We start from the raw sequence: 18,128 nt of genomic DNA on the forward strand, positions 1-18,128 counted from the left end.
CACCAGAGTAGAAACCTGAAAGCAAAGGTGCTTGGGCCACAAGTTTGTAAAAGAAAGTTAGCAGAGTTACAAGATAAATGTGTAACACTTTATGAAGATGAATTTCTTTTGTATGAATACCAAATAAAGGAACAAAGGAATGGTGTGTGGTATGTTATACTGTCAAAGATAGAAAATGGGGTAGTAGTGAGAAAGGAATTCCAGACAGACACTCCTGAGAATTATAATACGTAATAAAGTCATCAAAAGACAGGTTAAAGACAGCAGTGAATATGATGGATATAGAGCATTTCATGGGAAATGAATGGACTTTCATGGACTTCAAAATAAATACAGTGAAGATGAAAGGACAGAATCTAAAAAGTCTAAGTATCAGTATGTATCATACATTGCTCAAACGTATTGTATGGATTGCCCGAATGGACTGTGAGCATGAAGACACAAAAACTGTTGAAGTCTTTTTGAACAAGCTAGATGAGATGATATGTCAATTTTCTAATGGTGAATTGTTCAAACCAGCAGCTTGCTTCATGCTAGACGAAGGTGGCGGTTTGCATTCTGGGCTGGAAAATAAATATGGGAAGGTATACTGTGAAAATAATATTATTACATGTCGCTTTCACCTTCTTCAGTATGCAAATAGGCATGTGAAAGGTACTTATTAATTGGCCAACCTGAGAAAAATACAGCAGTCACAGAGTTCAAATCCTGCTTACACTGGACCAAAGGCAAAGTGAGAGCAAGTTGGCTGGGGGGTCACACAGCTTAAAGGCGCCCTTCTCAATCCCAGGTTCTCGCATTAGCAAATGTGTCAATAGCCCATTAACAGTTTGTCATTCTTTTGTTTTCTATTGAATATTTCATCACGTAACTAATATTTATATTAGATAAATCTGATAATTGAGTGGGGGCTTTAAACGCTTGGCCAGTACGATGTTTGATTTCTATAACATTGATTACGCAAACTGATCTCAACCTTTTGTCACATTTTGCTAATCCTGCAAACAGAGTTTATACAAGCTTTTGATTGATGGTTGGTTCAAATCGCCAATGGTCATTGATTCCCCACCACAAACGCTTGAATTTCCTAAAAAATTGTCTTCCAGTCGCGTTAGATTTTGAATATAACCACAGAGTTCGATCGGCAGCAACTTCGCGCTGACTGCTTGGCAGTCTGTCTGTGTTTTTGCGGCCGGGAAAAACTAAAAAAGTTGCATTTTCTGGAGCGTGTGCCTGCATGTTGCCTGTTTGGTGTCCACTTACACAGTGAACGCCGCCATAACTTGGCGTCCTTTTAAAGGGAGGCTCCGCCTTTAAGATACACAAGATAGACCAGTGTCTTGGAACAGTGGGGGTATTTATTACTAATAAAAAGATGGCACTACAAAGGTCAAAGGTTTACCCGGTTGAATGCAAAGGCTTTCTGAAGATGCAAATGGAAATGTGACTTTTCCAAGATGACCCTTACATGGAAGCTGTCAAAGATTAGCAAAGCATTGTAATGCAAACGAGACCTTTATAATTTACAATCAGAAATGAACTTCAAGACCTTCAACATGGAAATGAATGTAAATCTTTTGTGACCCCCCCCCCCCCAGAAAGCTACACCAGGATTTGAAACTAGTTATATATTAACTATGCCTCAAATCACTTGTAAGCTAATCTATATATTTGACAACAGTTAATGATTGCAATTCTTGGTACAAAAGAATTAAAGAGTTCATAAAAGAGAGTGAGAAACCAGGTCTAATGCGTTGGTTACACTGGTGGGATAAACGCCGATCTCATGTAGCACAGGCATATACATGTAGGCCAAAAGCAGATTCAAGTCCTAGTACAAATTTAGCAGAGTCTTGCCATGCCTCTATGGCACTGACTGGTGGATCAAATCTGACACTATCAGAAACTGCAGTCTTTGATGTTTCTGAGTCATTCAAGTATGCTCAGCTCATTAAAAGTTACTGTATTGGTACTGCGAAGTCTGGCACTGGGCCATCATATGCCATGAAATTAAAAACACAAGAAAAGAATGAGAAAAGGGTAGACGCTCTTCTAAATGAATCAGATAAACAACATGATGGTGAAAGTGCTCCACTTGCACCGATAACAAATATATTTAGAGCTGATCCAATGTCATCACACAGGGTTGATAAGGGTAAAGATGGTGATATCAGACCAGTAGGGAGAACAAGGTCAACTGCCAGTAAGAATTTTAATTCTTTTCTACATAAAGTAAAGAACATGTGCCACTATAAGTTGACTGATACTGAGATTAACTCTCCATCACTAGCAACTATTTGCATTGAAGGTGGTGAAAATATTTATTTTGTTACTTTTGATGAGTCACCAATGTGCACATGTCCATTTGCCCAGAGTCAAATTTCTGTCCAGAAAGGCCCTGTTGCATGTAAACATCGTCTTTTCATCCTATTAAGTATTGGTTATAGGGAAACTGATAGAATAATGTTGTAGTATTGTTATACTCAACGAGAGTTGAGGGAAATTGTGAGTATGTTGACCAAGAACAAGAACAATCCATCACACATAACGGTTTCATCATCAAGCGTGAAGGCATTAAAGCTACAAACAGCACCAGATACAGAAAATGAACCATATGAGATAACTTTTTTGCAGGGTTTAATTTCGAAATGATATGGCTATAATGGCACATATAGTGAGAACAATAAAAAAGCACCTTATGATCTTATTATTAAGCATCGTGAAGTTAGACCACATTACAACAAAACAACTAAAGAATGGTTTATACCATTATGTTTATACCTGGAAAGAAAGAAAAGCACAATGCTTATTATCATTTAAGCACAGCATGTGTAAAAAATATCCATGCAAATTTTGATCCTTTGTTTGTGACTATCCCAGCTACCATACAGGCAAACAGTTCAGCTGAACAAAAAGTAGTGTTACTAGACAGCTGGATTTTCACATTTGTCTAGCAAGGAGTAAGTGTTGCGGGTATTTATTAGATGCCATATGACGAGGCACAAATATGCATGTAACCTCTGTCAGTACTGTGTCCATCTGTTGTCCATCAACATTTTTTATACCCTGTCACATAATTTGAAATCTGAAGGTAAATTAATTTGGTCATAACGGTCATTTATGAACCAAATTTTGGGGTCTTTTGACCCAATCTTTGCATCTGTTGTTGAATCATACATTTGTTTGTTTCTATAGTTTTTTCTTACCATAAGTTACAAATAAAATGGAATGTTCACTTTATAACTTAGTCAAATAAAGCATTTGATTCGTTCAAGCAATCATGTCAGTTCATCCCGTGTCAAAATGAAAATTCAGGCTGAGAATGCATTGTCCACATAAAACATATATCATGCTTCGCTATACTGATGGATCCTAAATATGACCTCTGCATATGCAGAACTGATAAGGGAAATCCATCCATAAATTTGTATACATGAATAGTAAATTTGACATAATTTTGGTCATTTGTACTTTCTTGGATAGATTATATTCAAATGAGTGACTTTGACCCTTTAAGAGAAAAATATGATTGGGCTGATCAGTAACCTTTGTCTCCAAAGTTCAGTTTGGTTGTAATGTCTAGCTTAACAAATTATTTCGATAAAAATTTCCAAACCTATTGCAAAAGTGCGCTGAGTGAAACTCCGGTGTTTTATATATATATCCGTGACTGAACGATAGGCAACTAAAATGATCGCCGTTGGTGGCGTAGTTTCCGATAATGAATAAAATTGCATCAATACAATAGCGTATAGCGGTCTGTCGGCCGTATTCCCTATACCAGGTATCGTTCGTATTCCAACCAGATCATGCTCCAGAGGATTATAGCGTAGAGGACTTTTGATCAGTCAGAGTTGAAAATGTCCCATAAACACGTGCAAAAGGTACATTGTATATGACTGCAGCCGGACACTCAATACTCCCCTGATCTAGGGCATGCAGTAGCAGTTCTTATGTCAGCTACATACTCAGTATGATAGACCTGATCATGATTATTGATAAAAGACACCTTCTAAAGGTTTTATTTCTTATACATGTATAATAAATGCCATATTACATAGATTTGACATCTAGCCATAATTCTGAAACCCGCAACCCGCACTTTAGCAGATACCTAGCACACGGCGGTTAGTCCGCAGGGAGGTTTCAGGAAAGTATCTGTTCGTGATCCGTACAGCGTAATTGTGCAACCCGACGGCGATTTCCGAAATTAGCCTTTTCAGTTGTTGATTTGACCATAGACCCTCGAGGGTCTATGATTTGACTTGTGAAAGCATATTTCTCAGATTTGGCAGGAAATAGTCTCTGTTTAGTACATGATTAGACTTTTTGCAAGCAGTACAGAAACACATTACTACTAAGTTTCTGTATCATGGAATGTTCATTATCAGAGAGTTTAAAATCATCAAGTGTCATGTTAGTGCAAGAAGCAGTAAATCCTGCACTTGTTTCTGGAAGAAAATTCTGATTTTCATCCAGAGAATTTTTGAATGATTGCAGACTAATTCCAATTTTCATTCTCTTCAGTTTTGGTGGCAAATCATCAACATCACCATTATCAGGTACATTGCCCTGTTCACTGCAAAAACATTATCACCAAATATTTCAGTCATAGACTTTGATAAAATATTTGGATCAATAAGTCTAATATTTATCACATACCAAGGTTTGAGAAAAAACTGTTCACTGTCATCATAGAAGTCCAGACTATCAGACACCTTATCAGTTGACAGCAATAAATTGAAAAATCCATATGAATTGCGTACAACGTACAGTGGTTCTACTCCTGAAAACACAGTGCCAAATTTACACAGTAATTCTCCACTTACTGAGTAGACTTGCACAGGACATTTCACTAAACATAGGGCCAAAGTCCTGAAGCTACTATAGACATGGATACAAAATTAAGTATTCCTGACTGTATGAAATTATCTCACTAAGGTCATCCTGGGGACATGTAAACTAAATATTAAAGCTGTCTGACCAGCGGTTTAGAAAAACAAGCGACTCAACAGTTGACAGAGCTCTGCTGTGTTATGTAGAGAATAACCTTTTGTGACACATGTATTGATGAAGAAGGTGGATATCTGTAATAGCTCATTTCAGGATGGCATGACCAAAAATGGAAAAAAATTCCGTAAAAATACAGATTTGCATATTTCATCAGACTATATTAGTCTATAATAGCAAATAAACGAGAGTTAATTACATTCTAATTAAAATAAACAAGACTTGCTTAAATCAAGATTTACGTCACAAAAAAACAGCACATCTGTCAGGTTATAAAGACTCTTAAGCTGGTTATCTTTTAATATCAGTAATTTCATCCTATTAACCAAGCACATTTTAACTTTCGAATTAACACTGTAAGTAAGTTCTGTTGAATAAGTTGAGACTGTACGTACCCAGAGAAAGCACACTGAAAAGACAAATGTTTGAAACTTAAGAAGTTCAAGGTCATCAAAAGCATTATAAGGAATCATGTTACACTTTCATTGCACTGTTTACACAGATTGCATAATTGCTATAAATAGCACATGAGGAATCTTACAGCCCAGCTTTACCATAAAAACCCTATCACTTTGACCACTCTATTGTTTTCCTCAAAAAGTAATCTTATTTTATCCTTACCAAGTCAACCATAAATGGAAATTAGAACTTTCTCTATCTCTATTTATTTGACCACCCTATCATAACAAACCATTATGAGCAATTTCTTTCAGATAACATATTAAAATGTTGGTTCAGAATATATCAAAGTTGGGATTCAGGAAAGTTGCCTTTACATGTTTTAATCCTCCAAGATGGTAAGCATTTCACTATGAACAGTCAAAAAAAGTTGAACTTTCTGATAATTCCACACTAAAATTATTTGGCTTTGATGATTTCCTAATTAATTCAATTATTTAAAATCATATTAATTATTTTTTTTCTGGGTGAATAGATAGGGTTTATACAGTACAAGAATTACATACAATGTAAGTCAAAGTTTGACCAAAAATGACAAAAAAATTCCTTAAAAATACACATTTGCATATTTCATCACAATTTGAACAAATCTAAGTTGGGTTATCCCTAGGGACCTGTATACCAAATAACAAAGCTGTCTGACCAGCGGTTATGAAGAAGAAGATTTTTTACCAAAAACACCTTTTTTGGCGTTAATTTGCCTATTTTCAACAATATCAAAAATTAATAAAAATGGTTTCTCAAAATCATATTTTTCATCTACACAACAAATATCAAATCAGTAAGTACTGCGGTTCTCAAGATATTTGAGTGGACGGACGCCTCACAAACGGACAATACATACATACATACATACAGACTGACGACGGACGCCGGACGGATACCCATCCCAATAGCTTCTATAGACTATAGTCTATAGTAGCTAAAAATGAAAAACAAAGCAATTCTGTGTAGTCACCGGATATAGTAGGATTCAAAAGCTGTACAGCCCTTGATCCAAAATCAGGAAAATTTTGTGTGAGAAGAAATGTCAGTTCATTTAATGGGATAGTTTTTCCAAAAAAAAATTGTAAGCCTGATCATCATCTAACACTGAGGACAAAATAGTTCTTATTTTACATGATGATGGTGTCCATTCGAAATCACATAATGACTTATCAGTGGGCAAACCATTACCTGCTCTACTACACTTTCTAAGTTTACTAGAACAACAGCTACTGATACTTTGAAAAAGAGAACTTGCATCCTGACAAACAGAAACCATTTTCAACTCTGAAAATGTACGGTACCGTGAACTCCCACGAATGAAATCATCACCTGCATTTTTGACTGTCAGTGGCTTAGGCTCGACAGCTTGATATGAAGTTGCATGGATGCCTCTATTGCTAAAGTTTGGAGTGACAGGTGAATGTGGTTGACCTATGTCAATGTTATCAAGAGATACTACACAAAAGGCATCCTCAGTAAAAGTACTTGAAAACTATATCTGCAATATCAAAAACAACTCAGTCATGTGCTGCCTTGTTGTTGTCTTTGAACAAGTGATTCCAAGAGAATTCTACAGAGCGGATAATTTTGTAGACCCAGAGTATGAATCTACACTATCTGCCAATATCAAATGTAATGGATATACACACTCATTGTTCTTCATGTAAAATACCGTAGATAATATTAATTATAACAAGTCATTGACAATGACATAGTCCCCACTTGTAATAGGAGTATTAGTCTTGAGGGGGCAGGGAAATGAGGTCATTAAGAAGTATCACTAAAGTGTATATGTTCAGATCTATGGACACATAGGTCTATGTCATTGTTCCCAATTTGAAACAAGAGGCATGTCTAAGTTATGGTTCTAAATCGGGAAAAAAGATCAAACCTCTAGCTGTATTGGCCAGCCAAGAAATACATATGTGCATAATAAATGAGGTACAAGATGTGACATCTTAAGGTCTATTATCCTATCAAAATTGAAGCGTAAAGAACTTGTGATTACTGAGTTATGCATATATATGCATATTCAAGGTCAAAGGTCATCAAGGTCACATGACATTTTGAAAAAAAACATTGTATTGCTAATTAATCCATATATGCCAAAATTCAGACCTCTAGCTCTATTGGCTTGCCCACAATTATATATGGGCATAATTAACGAGCCAAGGTCACGTGGCATTTTGTCAAAAAAATTGTATTGCTAAGGTATCCCTATATACCAAAAATCAGACCTCTAGCTCTATTCGCTCACTCAAAATTAGATATGTGCATAATTAATGAGGTACAATATGTGGCGTCATAAGGTGTCCCATCATACCGAATATGAAGGGTGTAGCACTTGTGGTTCCTGAGTTATGCACAAATATGTATATTTGAGGTCAAAGGTCATTGACATCACTTGACATTTTGTCAAAAAAATTGTATTGCTAAGTTATCCCTATATACCAAAAATCAGACCTCTAGCTCTATTGGCTCGCTCAAAATTAGATATGCACATAATTAATGAGGTACAATATGTGGCGTCATAAGGTGTCCCATCATACCAAATATGAAGGGTGTAGCATTAGTGATTACTGAGTTATGGACAAATATGTATATTTGAGGTTAAAGGTCACCAAGGTCACGTGACATTTTGTCAAAAAAATTGTATTGCTAAGTTATCCATATATACCAAAAATCTGACCTCTAGCTCTATTGGCTCGCTCAAAATTAGATATGCACATAATTAATGAGGTACAATATGTGGCGTCATAGGGTGTCCCATCATACCATATATGAAAGGTTTACCACTTGTGGTTACTGAGTTATGGACAAATATGTATATTCGAGGTCAAAGGTCACCAAGGTCACATGACATTTTGTCAAAGTGTCTGAGATATCTGCGTGAACGGATGGACTCACGGACTGACATGACCCAATCTATGAGCCCCTGGACTTTATCTGTGGGGACTAAAAACTGTGTCACTGCATCCTTTTTGCAATATGAATACGATGAGAAACTAAATTTTATTTATCTTGGGAGCCTATGTACTGCCTTATACATGGGAGTCTATGGACTGCCTTATACATGGGAGTCTATGGACTTCCTTATACATGGGAGTCTATGGACTGCCTTATACATGGGAGTCTATGGACTGCCTTATACATGGGAGTCTATGGTCTGCCTTATACATGGGAGTCTATGGTCTGCCTTATACATGGGAGTCTATGGTCTGCCTTATACATGGGAGTCTATGGAGGTGAAAAATAAAAAGTCCTCTACCACGGTCAAATTTGATCGCATTGTGAAACAAATCGACGTGCATCTGTATGAGGTATGGTACTATCCTTGTACCAAGTTTGAACGAAATCGCTCCAGGCGTCTCTGAGATATCTGCGTGAACGGACGGACGGACGCACGGACGCACGGACGCACGGACATGACCAAACCTATAAGTCCCCCCGGACGGTGTCCGTGGGGACTAAAAATGATAGAGAAAACAGTGTGAAAATCTCAGTAATACTTTATGGGTTGCCTGTGCCAGTGTGAAAATCTCAGTAATACTTTATGGGTTGCCTGTGCTTATACATGGGAGTCTATGGACTGCCTTATACATGGGGGTCTATGGAGGTGAAAACTAAAAAGTTCTCTAACACGGCCAAATTTGATCGCATTGTAAAACAAATCGAAGTGCATCTGTATGAGGTAGGGTACTATCCTTGAACCAAGTTTGAAAAAAATCGCTCCAGGCGTCTCTGAGATATCTGGGTGAACGGACGCACGCACGCACGCACGCACGCACACACGGACGGACGCACGGACATGACCAAACCTATAAGTCCCCCCGGACGGTGTCCGTGGGGACTAAAAAATTGCAGAAATCTTCTATGTTTATTGACTGAGCCAGGTTCAAGGAAACCAAGGTAGTGTTTGCTCAAAGAAAAATTATTGCAGAACATCTGTGACCTCTCTTTCTTACTATGAGTAATAAGAAAGAGAAAATTCCAAAGTAATGGGTCAGTATCTTCCACAAGTACTTTTAACTCCACACTTGCTAAATTTGGTGATAAATTAGATTTCTCGATGAACTTTGTTGCCTGCTTGAAAAGACAATCTGACAGAGCAGAACAGAAGTAGTACTTGGACTTTCATTCAGTGTGTCCCTTGCATAATCCTTTTTTAGGCGTTCAAAATTTTCCTCCAGTTTTCTGATATTGTTCTTCGAATTGTAATATTGGCAATGGAGAATATCTCTAACATTTGCCCCATACCTCAAAATCAGAGTACCAAAGTTGCGCTGAACAAATCCACCAGTTTTCACGGTGGAAAATGAAATATGATGCCCAAACAGTTTTCCCAGCTCTAGTTTGAGGGACGCAGTAGATTTACCAGTGAAAAATGGCAATGTTTGGTCATTGTGTCCTTCCTTGGTGTTCAAATCTGAAATGGTGTCATCATAATGTGTTTTCATTTCACTAACTAGAACTGGATCAACTTTTTGCCTACAAACAAACCACTTTTTGTAAGAGCTATCTCCTTTATATTCCCTGAGCATGAGTAATTTTGTACTTTTTCTCTCATTGACTCAACAATAGCTTTTAATCCATCGCTGCTAGAAATAATTCCAGACTTTTGATGTTTTAATGTATCCACCACATGGTATAATTTCATGTAACAAGACATGCAGACAGGGCTGTCTTTTGTTAGTTTCAAATTGGGATGATCTCCCTGTTCCCTGAAATATTCTAACATAATACCTACATCTGGAGGATACTTAAACCTGACTGGTGTGTTTCAACAGTTTGTCACATTCAGGCATTTTCTTTTTACTTTTTTTGACCACATAATACTTTTCTCAAGAGACATAGAGAGCCCCCTTTTCAACTTTATTTTTTGTGGCTAGTTCTAAACTTTCAAAGAAATTTCCTCACACCACGAGAAGTGTTCTGAGATTTAGAAACTGACAAGATGACCAACAGTTGAACTACACCACTCAAGTTTTCACACTGAAGGAGACAACCAGCCAGATCACTGAAGTTTTTAGATAGATAGATAAACCAACCAAGCCACTGAGGTATTCACAGAGTGAGATAAAGTATCCTGAAAGACAACCAGACCACCAAATTAATACTTAGTGCAGAAAGTTGAGAAAACGTTACTCAAAACTCAAGGTTCTATGCTAAGAGTGATGAACTCTCACAAAAGAAAAGCAGATCACCAAAATTTTCACTTAGAGCAGAGACTTGAGGAAAGTTTTGTCAAGGTTCTATGCAAAGAGTATTGATAAATTGTAAATTACACAAACCAGGTCACCTGATATAAATACTCCAAGGAAACTGATATTGTGTAAATCTTGACCCCTGAAATTTTATTTCGGTTTGAAGTACACTTTGCAGTAATAGAAATTGATAGACTAAAACATTCAACTAGGCACTCTGCAAGTCAGTGACAAAATTCACCAGCCAGTCCAAAGGTCAATGATGAAATTCACCAGCCAGTCCAAAGTTTCTGCTACACTTACAAACTTCCAGCCCTGGCCTCAGGATCAAGTTACACCAACTGTCCAAGCATCAGTCACCAGCAAATAGCAAAGACAGCAGAAAATCCAGTTGCTGCAATATGACAGAAATAAACCAGATTAGAATAAAAATCATTGATAGGAAGTTAATATCAAAATCTAAAAACAGTTTTAAATGTGTGGCTTCAGCAAAACCCTTCATTGAAGTCAAATTTACCAATGCTTGATTTTCCTGCCAATATTTACCAATGGAAAATTCAGTGTAAAAGATTACAAAACAAAAATGATTGAAGTTAAAAGACATTGACATTGTTTTTTGTTGTTGCACCTTCACCCAACCTTACGAAAATGACTACAATCAAATTTAGAAAATGATACAAGTCTGTATTAAAGTAATATCCTTGGCATGCACAAGTCTTCAAGGTCAGCAGCCATATTTGATTTCCCGAGTGTTAATAGCCCCTTCTAAGACTCCATTAATAGGCTTCTTCAACTTGAAACAAAATAATCTTTGTAAATATGTGAATTTTGGAACTTTTAGCATAAGATTCTGTAAATTGAACAATGGTAAATTTGCACTACGGATGAGTGCAGTCCAACCATGAAATCTTGGACACATGATTAAAAACTCTGTACCTCTATCAAAAACCCACCCTGGTATACACTTACCTCCTAGAAATAACGTTTCGCTCTTACAGACTTCCAAAAAAATGACGAGCTGTCGAGATATCAGCCAACAAAATTCTTCTGCTGCAGCTACCAACGGACAATGATTATGTCAAGAGGGCGCATTTCATTTGAAAGGAAATCTCATTAACATATGCAAATTACACCCCTACACAGCAGACTGTGTGATGGACTTGTGTTTACAACAAGTACTGCTTTGGTCCTCTTATTGAACCTCATGATTTTTTGGAGGTTTGATGTAACCAAGTGGTTTTGAATGTTGATTGTATAGGTAGTGCTTTGTACATCAGCACAGCCAGTATTAAGAATCAGTACTTCTATCATTTATCGATCAATTAAAAATATTAAAAACTCTTCAAAAATTTGCTAAAAATGTTGTCTACTTTGTTATAAACTGTAATTACAAGGAAGTACTTACGTTATGGCATCAATCATATCCAATCCCATTTCTACGCAGCAGTGGGCATGATTTGGCCTAGGCTATGGCGGTCCAGACACACAGTAATAGTACCGGTAATCTCCCAATATCTTGATTCTAAGACAGTGGTTTTCCTGAAAATGTAAATCACAGCACTACAATAAGTCACAGACCCTATGCTCAGTGCAATCATAGCCAATGGTATAATGGCAGGCATCATTTTTAAAAACACGTACGTAACATGTTGGAATGACAGTTTAAACCATTTGAGTGCCAAGGTCAATTTCTGTTGCCTTCATAAAATATAACAAAGACAATTGATTTCAAGTCCAAACATTTTTTTTCCAAATTTTTCCAAAATTCTTGATCAAAAACTGCAGGCTGTGAAAAGTGCTGCCTGTTTGGTTGAAAATTATCAAAAGAATAAAATCGGTTGATACGTGTCTGAGTTATAGCTCCGTACATGAAAAAATCGTAACAGAATGGCCGCCATGCAACCATATTGGATCGTATCACAAAACAAATTGACGTGCATATGAACGATATAAAGAGTAATCCTTGTACTAACTTTGAATGAAATCGCTTTAGGCATCTCTGAGATATCTGAGTGAACGGATGGACGGACGGACACATGTATGCACAAAACGTATGACAAAACCTATAAGTCCCCCCGGACTTTGTCCAAAGTCCATGGGGACTAAAAAGAGGAACAAAGCCATGCACTCTGCTTATCACAAAAAGATACCACCGCAATGTTTTGGCTTCAATGCTATGCGTTTCAGTCTATTTCTATCTATTTTTGCAACAATAGTTTTCATGAGAATTCTAGATCACTGATTCAAGGACCATTTCTCCCTAACCATGCTGTTTAAGTTGTTATTTTATAATGTAACAAAATGTCACCATAGGATATTAAAGGCACATGAGCTGTAACTTTTTGCATTATTTCCATGATTTTACATTCAAATTATAATTAGTTCATGTGGATTAACTTACTGAAGGGTGTGCAAAGACGAGTTATTGGCCACGTACTCAAATCACACGTGTAACTTTGAACGAGTCAAATAATATAAAACGGTGCCGCACCCGATTATGGCGGCGCCCATGGCTTGAGTTCGCAAGAGTACACATAAAGTGTGAGTGTTGCGCATGCGCATTAGATTCCTCACAAGAAAATGGCGTTTCACAGTGGGAAACGTACGCCCGGTCATATCGGATTCTGACAAGGAACGGAGACAACAGCGCAGTAATGCGTCTAAACGCCGTAGCAAACTAGACATCGAAAACCAGATCGGGAGATGGCTTCAGTTAGTGGAAAAAACAGGGCTTGCAAATCCCGATTTGGCGGAGGAGTTAATTGATTGGTAAGTATTAGGACCGGACAGCGAGTGACTGTACACAATATACCGTGTCGAATAGTGCGTGCGAGTGCTTGACGCACCATGGGTTGTGCAACGATGCCTTGATAAATTCACTGTACATGTATTGATATTCAAAGAAGGTCACGTTTTAGCCTTGAAAGATCAACTTTTGACTCTCCAAATGTTAGGAAATACCATAGCTTGAAAAGAAAATCACAACAAAATCTCATACTCGCGTACGGTAAGGTTACAACGCAGTTACGTACTGAATCGTTTCACACATCTTGTCGCAGTTACAACAAGAATCGAAGTAAACAGTCACTGTCCTCCCCGGACCAAGCGACTGCTATTGCTACTGTTTTTAATACCGCCAGTTCTAAGCGCAAGGACGAGTTGGCAAACATCGCCTCTCGTAACATGTGGTGACAGGTGCAGCCAACGGAGCTACAGCAATATTTGAGGGCAGGGGAACTATTAATTTTGCTTGGGCAGGGGACATATTTTTAGCTGGCAGGGGAGCAAATTTTAGTTTTTTTGTCGGGCAGGGCAGATATCGGTTGGTTGTCCCGGGGACAGGGCTTTGCGAAAAACGAGGAGAGGGGGAGCTACTTTCAAAACGGGGACGGGAAGTTGAGCCATTATGTTTTCAGGGGAAATTTTTTCACAGGGCTGGGGAAAATCAACAGGTTTTTCATCACAGGGTAGGGTAGCTCCATGTCTGCAGGGGAAATGGAGTGACAAAATTTAGGGGTGATTTTTTGCAGGGCAGGGGAAATAGGCCAGTTTTTCCGCCACAGGGCAGGGGAGCTTCAAAAATTGACAGTGGGGAGGGGAAACAGGCAAAAATAAGTGGGGAGAGGATAAAAATGAAGTTTGAGTGCGGGAGAGCAAGTCGAAAAATTTTCAGTGACAGGGGAAATTATGAACAGCTAATTAATTACCCTCATGACTTAAAATTAGTCAGTTCACATTACTTGTAATGCACAATATATCTCGTCACAGTAAAGACCCCTTTAAAAGTGCATTGTTCATTGGCTGCACCTGTGTTGAGCCAGTACAGCAAGAAATTTCGTGCACATCATCAGTTTCATCTGGTCATGGGAAATAAATAATTTTATCCTGTTGTGTAACCTTTCTGTATAAATTGTCCGAACTATGGATACATCTTTGCTTAATGAGTCAGAAAATACTTGTTAGTAGTAGCACAGGCACTAAAAAAAGAGGGTCTATGGTAGTAGGAAGTGACGATTTAAGATTTGTATTCAACATGATTCAATTAAGGTGTAACTACCGATCCTTTCAAGCAAAGTAAAAAATTCCATTTGCTTTACAAGTGTATCTGTCTTGATCCAAAATATAATAGAAACATGTTTGTAAAGTAACCACTTTCTGTTTTTCCATGGACACTCAAACCTCATGATTGTAGACTTACTTCAGCCATTCGGTCATGGTGACAATCAAAAACCTGATAATGCCAGATGTTTAGATTGTTCAGCCTTTTTCTTCAATTTTCATCATTCAGTCTGCTAACATTTTATTCCTTTCAGTTTCAGGTTTTGCAAACTACCATGCAATGTTGTGAATTGAATGGTGTCTTCAGTATGCTGTAGCTGCCCAAGTTGTGATGTACAGAAAGTACTCTATATGGATACATTTACCATTTTCCCTTTTACCGTAGTAGAGATGTAAACTTTCTTAAAAAGCATCACAATTGTATACATTTTAAAACGTTACCTTTTATTCAACACATCGTCACTGTTTTCAATCTTAAAAAAAGCTTTCACCTTTTTTACAGTAAATGAGACAGTAAGCATGCAAGATAAAACATTCAAAATAAGAAAAAATTCATGTAAAATTAGGGTAAATCCCTTTCAGGTCTAACCCCTATTTATAGGGTGAATTCGGGTACTTTACTGGGAACTCAGGCAGGAAAGAAATAAAAAAATTAGGACAATGATTGCACTGAATGTCTAGTCACATTGAGGAATGTCTGTCCCCAGGACTTGCAAAATCCTGTGTATTGGACGAGTGTCTCTGTAAATACATAACATGTATGCAAATAAATGTGTACAACAATAAGTGTAAATATAAAACTTTACGTGAAAAATTCACATCAGTTGCTCCGTAGACATGAAGATAGCCATTGATGAATTTTATGGAAGCAGATATTCAAATTTGTACATGAAATGAGAAATATGGCACACCAATACACATCACCATGAAAGGGTGATACAGTTGTTTGGCCAAAGCCAACTGTACTCCACAACTACTTGACACACAACACTTAAAATGGATGGTACGGTAAACAAGATATGTTGAGGTCAACAAATTAAAACAGTAGAGTTCATGAGACTTCCCCCTGGTTATATTGTTATGTAGGTCATTCCCCCACACTCATCATGACCTGAGTTCAATTAGTCTAGAACATTCTCAAGGTCACTGCCCTTGATGACCTCACAACCTTGAATTCAATTAGTCATGTTTGGAATGTTCTGGAAAGTTGATTAGTTGTGTAAGGGAGATAATTTTAGAACAGTAATTAGCATGTCAATAAAAGTTCTAGATTGTTCTTATATGCCTTTATAAAAGGGACGTGCACAGCTTCCAGTCAGACTTTTGGGATCGTGTCTCTTGTGTGTTACTAAACTCCAGCAGTAGTCATTCTCAAGACTTTTCAAGACCTTCACTGCCAACGCTGGATTTATACTGTGGACTTTGTGCAGCTTCAAGCCTGCAAGCCAAAGGACTGTTCATTCATCCAACTGACTGTTACAACTCTGAGACTGGAGCTTTGCCGTCCCAGCTGAGATAAGTAGTCTGTACACTTTTAAAGCTTGTACTCTGTCCCTGACTTAGCAATTAGTTTTGTTTTCGTAATAAATTTTGTTTAAACGTAAACTGCTGAGTTCACCCTTTTGTTCGTTTTCTCTGCACGTAACAAAATTGGGGGCTCGTCCGGGATACGAATATTTTGAGCCGTTTGACAACATTTTGCCTACCTTTTCAAAACTACTGTATACTGTGAACTCAGCGAAATTCAATCATGGCGGAATTCAAGCCAGACGAATTTATGGATGACCTTGATCAGGACACATTTAATTCCCTCAGAAAAGACAACCTCATAGCACTGGCCAATTTCCTTAAAGTAGATGTCAAAAGATCTATGCGCAAGCGAGAAATACAGTTCAAGATTGCAAAACATTTAGTTAATCTGGCCATTTTGAGGAGTCTTCCTTCGAACTCAAAAAATTGGAATTAGAAATACAGGCAGATTTCGAGCTAAAAAAATTGGCATTAGAAAAAGAAAAAGAATTACAAATGAAAGAAAAAGAATTACAAATGGAAAAGGAGAGACAGGCAGTAGAAAAAGAAAAAATACAAATGCAGTTAGAAATGGAAGAAAGACAGAAAGAGAGGGAATTGGAAATGAAAGAAAAAGAATTGCAAATGGAAGAAAGACAAAGGGAGAAAGAAAGAGAGGAAAAAGAAAAGGAAAGAGAATTAGCAGAACACCGACTGCAGTTAGAAATGAGACGTTTAGAGCTTGGACAGTCAGGAAAATTCTTCCCTTCAGACAAGTTTGACATCACTAAGCATTTCAGGTTAGTTCCCCCTTTCCAAGAAAAGGATGTGATAAATATTTCCTTCATTTTGAGAAAGTTGCTCAGAGTCTGAATTGGCCTAAGGAGTCCTGGTCTATGCTTTTGCAGAGTGCTTTGGTGGGTAAAGCCAGAGAAATTTACATTCAGTTGTCAGTAGAGCAGGCTTCAAATTATGATTCTGTGAAGGAATTAATTCTCAAGGGCTATGAGTTGGTGCCTGAAGCTTACCGTCAGAAATTTAGGGATTGTGAGAAGGTGAAGGATCAAACTTATGTTGAATTTGCTCGAACAAAAGAACAACTGTTTGATCGTTGGTGTTCTTCTGAAAAGGTCAGTCAGAATTATGACAAATTACGACAGCTTGTTTTGATTGAGGAATTTAAAAGGTGCATCCGGAGTGACATCAAGACGTTTATCAATGAACAAAAGGCAGATACATTGGAGGTTGCTGCACGTTTGGCCGATGATTATTCATTGACCCACAAATCTTCATTTCTCAGCAAACCATCCCAGTCCTTTTCATACAGAAACAATGCAGGTAAATTTAACTCCTCCTTTCATCCAAGAATTTCTCAAAGGACAGTAGGAAATCAAATGACAACAGTTCACAGAGTTCAAGTAACACTTCCACATCATCAGATCCCAAGTCTCAATCTCCTTCTGACAACAGTTCGGTACACTTTCTTGTAATTATTGCAAGAAAGACGGCCATTTAATGTCAGAGTGTTTCAAATTGAGAAGAAACGTGAAGGTCAAAGTGGTCAAAGTGGATCTAAGCCCACCGGCTTTATTTCTTCATCAACTCAATTAGAGTCTAATAATGTGTGCAACACATTTTCTGAGGTTAAATCCCTCTTACCCCAATTAATGAGGTCAAGGTCAATTCTTCTCAAGATAGCATTATGGGTATTTTCGAGCCATTTATTCATAATGGTTTTATATCACTTTCTAGTGTTTTTCTTCCGCTACCCCTGTCAAAATTTTAAGAGATACCGGGGCCTCCCAGTCTCTTTTGTTGGCAGATACCCTGCCGTTTTCTGAAAAGTCATTTCAGGTTCTAAAGTTCTTATTAAGGGGTAGATTGTAATGACTACATTCC

At 37.6% G+C, this 18,128-nt stretch overlaps 1 protein-coding gene and 2 long non-coding RNA genes across 4 annotated transcripts in view; 1 reads left to right on the plus strand and 2 right to left on the minus strand.

Annotated features, from left to right (window-relative positions):
* LOC139114825 (uncharacterized) overlaps positions 1 to 18,128 on the minus strand; it is a 514,135-nt gene that overhangs the window by 367,595 nt on the left and 128,412 nt on the right. The gene's annotated exons all lie outside the window — the stretch shown is intronic.
* LOC139114822 (uncharacterized) overlaps positions 11,631 to 18,128 on the minus strand; it is a 54,457-nt gene continuing 47,959 nt past the window's right edge. Inside the window, exons 1-3 of one of the 2 annotated variants that reach the window (XR_011547950.1) lie at positions 13,063 to 13,152; positions 12,067 to 12,200; positions 11,631 to 11,717 (exon numbers count right to left, since the gene is read on the minus strand). This is a non-coding gene — a long non-coding RNA (uncharacterized lncRNA). Of the gene's footprint in view, positions 11,718 to 12,066; positions 12,201 to 13,062; positions 13,153 to 18,128 lie in introns of those variants that run through there. The other variant, XR_011547949.1, reaches the window with a different exon arrangement.
* On the plus strand, positions 13,240 to 15,384 carry LOC139114821 (uncharacterized). The gene is made up of 2 exons (XR_011547948.1): positions 13,240 to 13,430; positions 14,975 to 15,384. It is a non-coding gene; the product is annotated as an uncharacterized lncRNA (long non-coding RNA).

Source organism: Ptychodera flava, chromosome 16, assembly GCF_041260155.1.
Source record: "Ptychodera flava strain L36383 chromosome 16, AS_Pfla_20210202, whole genome shotgun sequence".
Taxonomy (NCBI): Eukaryota; Metazoa; Hemichordata; class Enteropneusta; family Ptychoderidae; genus Ptychodera; species Ptychodera flava.